This window comes from Orycteropus afer, unplaced genomic scaffold, assembly GCF_000298275.1.
Source record: "Orycteropus afer afer isolate SDZICR_OR568_19922 unplaced genomic scaffold, OryAfe1.0 scaffold00108, whole genome shotgun sequence".
NCBI lineage: Eukaryota > Metazoa > Chordata > Mammalia > Tubulidentata > Orycteropodidae > Orycteropus > Orycteropus afer.
In genome coordinates, this window is record NW_006921695.1 from 3,998,700 (window position 1) to 4,006,748 (window position 8,049).

Here is an 8,049-nt window from a genome sequence, read left to right on the forward strand (position 1 = left end):
TTTTTGAATTATCTTCAGAAAGATCTTACTTGCGTGTGATATTAATGATATTGTTCTATAATTTCCACATTCTGTGGGATCACCTTTCTTTGGAATGGGTACAAATATGGAACTCTTCCAGTCAGTTGGCCAAGTAGCTGTTTTCCAAATCTCTTGGCATAACCGAGTGAGTGGCTCCAGTGAGGCATCCGTTTGTTGAAATATCTCAATGGGTATTCCATGAATTTATGGAGCCTACTTCTTTGCCAATTCCTTCATTGCAACTTCGACTTCCTCCTTCAGTACCATTGGTTCTAGATTATATGCCACCTCATGAAATGAATGAAGATCAACCAGTTCTTTTTGGTACAGTGACTCTGTATATTCCTTCCATGTTTTTTTGATGTTCCTTGCATCATTCAATGTTTTGCCCTTAGAATCTTTCAATATTGCGACTCGAGGCTTAATTTTTTCTTCAATTCTTGCAGCTTGAGAAATGCTGAGCATGTTCTTCCCTTTTGGTTTTCTAACTCCAGGTCTTTGCATATTTCATTATGATAATTTGTTTTGTCTTCTGGAGCTGCTCTTTGAAATCTTTGGTTCAATTCTTTTATCTTGTCATTTCTTCCTTTTGCTTTAGCTACTCTCCACTCAAAGGCAAGTTTCAGAGTCTCTTCTGTCATTCATTTTGGTCTTCTATTCTTTTGTTGTCTTTTTAGTGACCTCTTGCTTTCTTCATGGATGATGTTCTTGATGTCATCCCACAATTCATCTGGTTTCAGGTCTTTGGTGTTCAGTGCATCAAATCTATTCTTTAGATGGTCTCTAAATTCAAGAAGGATATATTCTAGATCATATTTTGGCTTTCTTGGACTTTTTAAAATTGTCTTTAACTTCAAGTTGAACTTGCCTATGAGCAATTGATGGTCTGTTCCACAATCAGCTCCTGGCCTGGTTTTAGGTAAAGATATTGAGCTTCTCCATCACCTCTTGCCACAGATGTAGTCAGTCTGATTTCTGTATATTCCATATGTACAGACACTGTTTTTGTTGTTGAAAAAAGGTGTTTGCAATGAACAAGTCATTGGTCTTGCCAAATTTTACCATGCAAGTTCCAGCATTATTTCTGGCACCAAGGCCAAATTTTCCAACCACCGGTGATTCTTCTTTGTTTCCAACTTTTGCATTCCCATCACCAGTGATAATTAACACATCTTGGTGCAAGTTTGGTTAATTTCAGACTGCAGAAGTTGATAAAATTCTTCAAATTAAATCATCTTCAATTTCCTCATCTTTGGCTTTGGTGGTTGGTGCATAAATTTGAATAATAATTATATTACTGGGTCTTCCTTCTATTTTACCCATAGAATCTTTCAATTTGTTGTTGTTGTTGTTGTTATGTGCTGTCGAGTCAGCCCTGACTCATAGCAACCCCTCCTTGGGTTTCTGAGGCAGTATCACTACAGAAGTAGGATTGCCCAACCTTCCTTCTGAGGAGTGGCTGATGGGTTTGAACCACCAGCCATCTGGTGAGCAGTCAAGTGCCTTAGCCACTATGCTACCAGAGCTCCTGAATCTTTCAATATTGCTTTTAATCTTTCAAATTTGAGGCTTAAATTTATTCTTCAGTTCTTTCAGCTTGAGAAATGCTGAGTGTGTTCATCTCTTTTGGTTTTCTAACCCAGATCTTTGCACATTTCATTATAATAATTGACTTTGTATTCTCAAACTTCTCTTTGAAATCTTCTGTTCAACTCTTTCATCTTGTCATTTCTTCCATCTACTTTAGCTACTCTTCATTCAAGAGCAAGTTTCAGAGTCTCTTCTGACATCCATTTTGGTCTTTTCTTCCTTTCCTCTCTTTTTAATGACCTCTTACTTTCTTCCTGGATGATGATCTTGCTGTCCTCCCTCAATTCCTCTGATTTTCAGTTACTGGTGTTCAATGCATCAAATCTATTCTTTAGATGTCTCTAAATTCAGAAGGGATATAATCAAGGTCATATTTTGGCTCTCATGCACTTGTTTTAATTGTCTTCAGCTTCAACTTGAATGTGTATATGAGCAGTTGATGGTCTGTTCCACAATCAGCTCCTGGCCTTGTTTTGACTGAAGACATTGAGCTTCCCCATCACCTATTAACACACACATAATCTTCTAATTACCGTGTATTCCGTCAGACCAACTCCACTTGTATAACTGCTGTTTATGCTGTTGAAGAAAGGTTTTTACAGTGAATAAATCTTTGGTCTTACAAAATTCTGTCATGTGATCTCCAGCATTTTTTCTATCACCAAGGCCATATTTTTCAACTACTAGTGATTCTTTTTTATTTCCAACTTTTGCTTTCCAATTACCAGTGCTAATCAACACATCTTGATTGAATGTTTGGTCACTTTCAGACTGCTGAAGTTGGCAAAAATTTTCAATTCTCTCATCTTTGGCTTTGGTGGTTGGTGCATATATTTGAATAATTATAGTACTAACTGGTCTTCCTTGCAGTCAAATGGATATTATACAAACACTGACAGCATTGTACCTCAGGACAGATCTTGAAACATGGTTTGTGATGATGATTGTCTTGTCATTCCTCTTCTATTTGTCATTCCCAGTATTGTAGATCATATGGTTGTCTGATTCAAAGGCACCAAAAGCAGTCCATTTCAGCTCACTAATGCCTAGGATCTCAATCTTTACGTGTTCCATGTCATTTTTGACAACTTCCAGTTTTCCTAGATTCATACTTCATATATTCCATGTTCCAAATATTATTGGATGTTTGAAGCTGATTCTTCTCATGTTCCATGGTGTGACGTCAGTAAATTGAAGTCTTGGAAGCTTTGCTCCATCCATATCATTAACGTCAGCTCTACTGAGTAGACAACTCTTCCACTGTCATATTTTGAGTTCCTTCCGACCTTAGGGGCTTGTTTTCCAGAATTATATAGGACAATGTTTCAGGGATATTCATAAAGTTTTCCAGTAATATATCAGTGTTTCACTGCTATTCATAAAGGTTTCATTGTCCAATTCTTTGAAATGGCTAGCCTCTTCCTTCTTCTAAGTCTGTCCTTGTCTGGAAGCTCTGCTGAAACCTGTCCATCATAGATAACCCTACTGGCATTAGCAACACCGGTGGCATAGCCTTCAGTCTCAAAGCAACACATAAATGGCACCACAGGACGGCAAACTGACTGAGAAGTTTTTCTCCTATAACTATTCCAATCCACTCCACTCACTTTCTGGCCTCCCTTACAACCACTTCCAAAAGCCCCTGGTGCTCAACCTCTCTTCTAAGCTGCCCATTAAAGTCATTTCCAAAAGCCTCTGCCTTTTGGTATATACACACAATGGAATACTATGCAACTCTAAAGAATAACATAGAATCAGCAAAGCACTGCATAATGTGGGTAAATTTGTAGGATATTATGCTGAGTGAAATAAGTCAATCACAGCACAAATATTGTATTAGTCCACTTTTGTGAAAAGTCAAGTGAAGTTTTATATACAGAAGGAAATTTTCTTTGTTGGTTATCAGGGGTGTAATGGGAGAGGAGGGAACACTGCTAGATAGGTAGAGACAAGTATTGATTTGGGTGAAGAGAAGGGCAATGCATGAAATGTGAGTAATCAACACAGTGGAATCGAAGAAGAGGAAGACATGGGAGATACAGACAACAAGATGAACCATTTTGCACATACGGTACTATATTGTCAGTGATGGCAATCATAGATCTACAAATGGATAGATGAGTGGACAGGCTGAACAATCAGATCTGTCTATGCATGAAGGAGTGTGCCTATGACCTATGACCTATGACCATGTATAAGGTTGGCAGATGATGTTTCTACAAACTTATTTGTACATTCTGTAAGAATGACTAGGTAGTGAGAGATCTAGTAGCATAGTGCCTAAGACACTTGACTTCTAACCAGGAGGCTAGTGTTTCAAACCCACCAGCCACTCTTTGGAAGGAAGATAGGGCAATCTACTTCCGTAGTGATCCTGCCTCAGAAACCCAAGGAGGTGTCGCTATGAGTCAGGTCCAACTCAACGGCACATAACAACAACAACAACATAGTAGAGTTGACAAGGGACTAGTTTGTGGTGACTTCTTGGCCACAGCCAGCTACCCAGAGGGAATGAGTAGTTGGATCTGTGAGCTCAGGACCATGGTCACAGGGAACATCAAACTCAATTGGCATAACATACTACACAAAATCATTGTTCCATATTCTACTTTGGTGAGTAGCAACTGGGATCTTAAAAGCTTGCAAATGGTCATCTAGATGCAATGATGAGTCTCTAATCCAGAGTAAAGAAGAATGAAGAAAACCAAAGACACGTGGAAACAATTACTCCAAGGGATTGGTAGACCATGTGATCCTCAGCCTCTGTGACCAAGAGACCAGAAGAACTAGGTGGTGCCCAGCTACCACTGTCAACTACCAGGAGGGAGATCTGTGTAGGAAATCCTGGATAGAGTGGGAGAATAATGTGGAGCAAAACTCAAAATCATGAGGAAAAAAAAAGACCATGTTTGCTGGTCTTATGGAGTCTGGTGAAACCCCTGAGGCTATGGCCCCTAGCTGAACTTCAGGTATGGAATTGAACTCACTCCTATGGCTTCCAGCCAAATAAAAGACAGACATATGGGCTGAACATTTACATCAGGTAGATACACTCCTTGGAGAGATCATTCATGGGAGAACAAAGGGGCTGTGTATGTACAGGAAGTCTGCTTGGTGTTCAGGAGTGTGTGGGAAGAAGGACACAGGGAAGATGTAACTATAGGGAAGTGGGAAGAGAACTGTTACATTGTGGGAGATTGCAGTCCATGTCATGAGACAAAAATGTGTATGAACTGTTGTATGGGAAATTAATTTGCTCTGTTTCACCCAAATCACATTTTTTTTTTAAGAGCTTTGGTGGTACAATGGTGTGGAATTTAAAGTTGTGTGTCAAGTTGGCTGGGCCTGATTTTGAGTGACTTGGCAGCTGTGATGTAGTTATTTCCCACAATGAGACTGAATGTATTGTAATAACCTAAAGGTGGAATCTTCCATGTGCAGCTAATTAGCTGAAGGGGAGTTGCCTTCAGGTTGTGGCCTCCTTCCAGGATATATGCACAAGCTTCGTGAAAGATGTCAGGCTTTTCCCTCATTTTAGATCCTACATTTGGCCTATCTTCATCTCCAGTTCCTGGACTTGAATCAGTGGCCTGTTTTGTTGTCTTTTGCTGTTGGGATTTTTGCCTTCACTGTCTATGAGCCAGCAATTTTCCATTTGACTTTCTGATCTTGGATTCCTCAGCTTCAACAGCCAGTAGCCTGCTATACTGCCTGCCAATCTTGATTTCATCAGAGCCTACGGCTATGAGTCAGGAGACATCTCAGGCTAAGGTTTGATCTGTTGACTTGGGACATGCCAGCTTCTACAACTGTGTGAGCCATTTCCTGAGATAATGTTTCTCTCTCTGTCATATATATAAAAGCTTCACTGATTTTACTTTTGTAGAGACTCCAGCCTAAGCTAAGTGGATAAGTGCTCAACTGCTAACCAAAAGGTTGGTTTAAACTCATCAGCCACTCCATGGGAGAAAGAGCTGGTTGTCCGCTTCTATAAAAATTTGCAGCCTTGAAAACCCTATAAGACAGTTCTGCTCTGCCCCGTAAGGCAGCTATGAGTTCAGAATTGACTTGACAGCAACAGGTATTTTTTTTGTTTTTTTAATTGCTGTAAGAGGACAGTGATGGTTCCTTGGTAGAACTGTTATCTTCCCTGAGGGAAACCTAGGTTTGATTCCTGGTCAACACACTTTATGCTCAACTACCATCTGTCAGTGGATATTTGTGTGTTGCTATGATGCTGAACAGGTTTCATTATAACTTCCAGACTAAGAGAAATTAAGAAGAAAGGCCTGGAGATCTATTTCCACAAATCAGCCAATGAAAACTCTATGAATCACAATGGTTAGAGATTCAACCAGTCATGGGGATGGCACAGAACTGGGCAGTGATTTGTTTTGTTGTACATGGGGTCACCATGAGTAGATAGCACAGCTAACAACACCAATTGTTGTAAAATATAGCCACTCAGATTTCAGTGGACTAACTGTCAAATTTATCCATGCTGCACTAAAATAAATGTGGATTTCCAGCCTCCTTATTAGCCCTCTTCTGAGTGATGACTCAGGGATCTGGATCTTTCCACTGCCCCTAAGTGATTCAGAGTCCTCTGGAGTCTTGAAACCTCTGTTAATATTCTGCATCTGGACAAAAAAAAAAAAAACAGGAGAAAGACCTTTACTAAGTGACCTACATTATTTCCGTCTATATATCATCGGCAAGAACTACACATATGCTAAGCTCCCTAACTCCCAGATATATAAAACAGATTTAGTGAGTAGCTAGCAACCTCTGCCACACTATTAGGCACATCTTTAACTTAGGCCATTCCGAATTTGAAAGGAATGGGACATTCACAATCTCAATACATGATACTTGCAAAAAGACAGTGCAGTTTTTGCATTACTACTTAGATAAGATGAGCTTCACCAAAGTTAGGATAGCCTTGCGTTGTGTATATATCAGCATGATTGTACTTGGAGATACGTAATACTCTTGTGCAAGGTTTCAACATTCGTCATTTGTTTCAGGGTTGAATTCATTGCCCATTGTAAACTGATATTCTGTGACTTTAAATTCAACACTGTAAAAAATGTTGCTAGGGAAACAATAGCAACAAGAAATGTGTCAAATTCCTTACCTCAGCCCATTCCCCAAAAGGCGTATTACTTGTTGGGCTTCCTTAAGGGTAATCAAAGTAGCACACATCCAAATTTTGCAAGCTAAGAAAAATTTTCCCTGGAAGCAAAGATGCATGTGATTGTAAGGGAAGACAAACAAATAAAACTTAGTATTAAAAAAAAAAAAAAAAATACACATAACTGGCAGAATATTTAAGGTAGTATGGCTGTGTGTGGAAAATACGTCTTAGCATAGTCAAAGACTAACAAAAGCTTTTGCTGTTAAAGTCAAAACAAGGAGATTTATTGAAAGTTTTAAGGCAGTCTGGAACAGAGAAGTGGCTGAACTCACAGAGAGAAACTAACACTCCCAAAATGGTGAAGCTGCGGAGACATTTTAAAGGATGAGAACAAAGACTCTAAAGAGCACTATTTTAATCGGATGTTACAATTTAGATAGCATATTTGGGCTAAGGGGATTGGATATAGTGCATAATAGAGCAGAGTGCCTTACTGGGGGGCTTGTGATTGTACAGTGGATCAGTTTGAGCTTGAAATCTTTTGAAATGTAAAGATCTTTCATCTCATTAGGAAGGAGTGAAGATTAGATCATCTTGAGTCTGAAATCCTTTGAAATGTGAAGGACTTTTTCTGGTTAGGAAGGAGTGAGTCAGAATATAGAATTTTTCAAAGTGGGTTTGTTAAGCTATCTTGCTTAAGGCAAAATTATTTCTTGAGGACATCTAGCACAAAGAGTTTGATGACCATTTGAGCAAGAAACCCCAGAAAACATTCTGCTGACATTCCTTTTGCCTCAATCACCAAACAAACACAACAATTTCCTTTAGGATATATGGTTAGGTCAGCATAAAGTTGACATTTGTAGAGGCTAAAATAGTTAAGAGAATGAATTCAGTATCTAACATTAGATCAGCTGGGTTTTTTTTTGTTGTTGTTGTTGTTGTTGTTGTGATTTGGATGAAAGTTTACAAAGCAAACTCACTTTCCATACAGTAGCTCACACACACTGTCTCATGACATTGACTACAATTTCCCATAATGTAACAGCTCCACTCCCACTTCCTACCCATAAGTACCTCTTCACTGTGTCCTTCCCTCCCATGTACTGCTGCCCCCCCAAAAAAACCTGCCTCCTGTGCATACACAGCCCTTCTATTCTCCTATGACTGATCTCTCCAAGGAGTGTATCTACCTGATGTAAGTGTTCAGCCCATATGCCTGTCTTTTATTTGGTAGGAAGCCACAGGAGTGAATTCGATTCCAGATCTGAAGGGTAGTTAGGGACCAAAGTCTCTGGCAA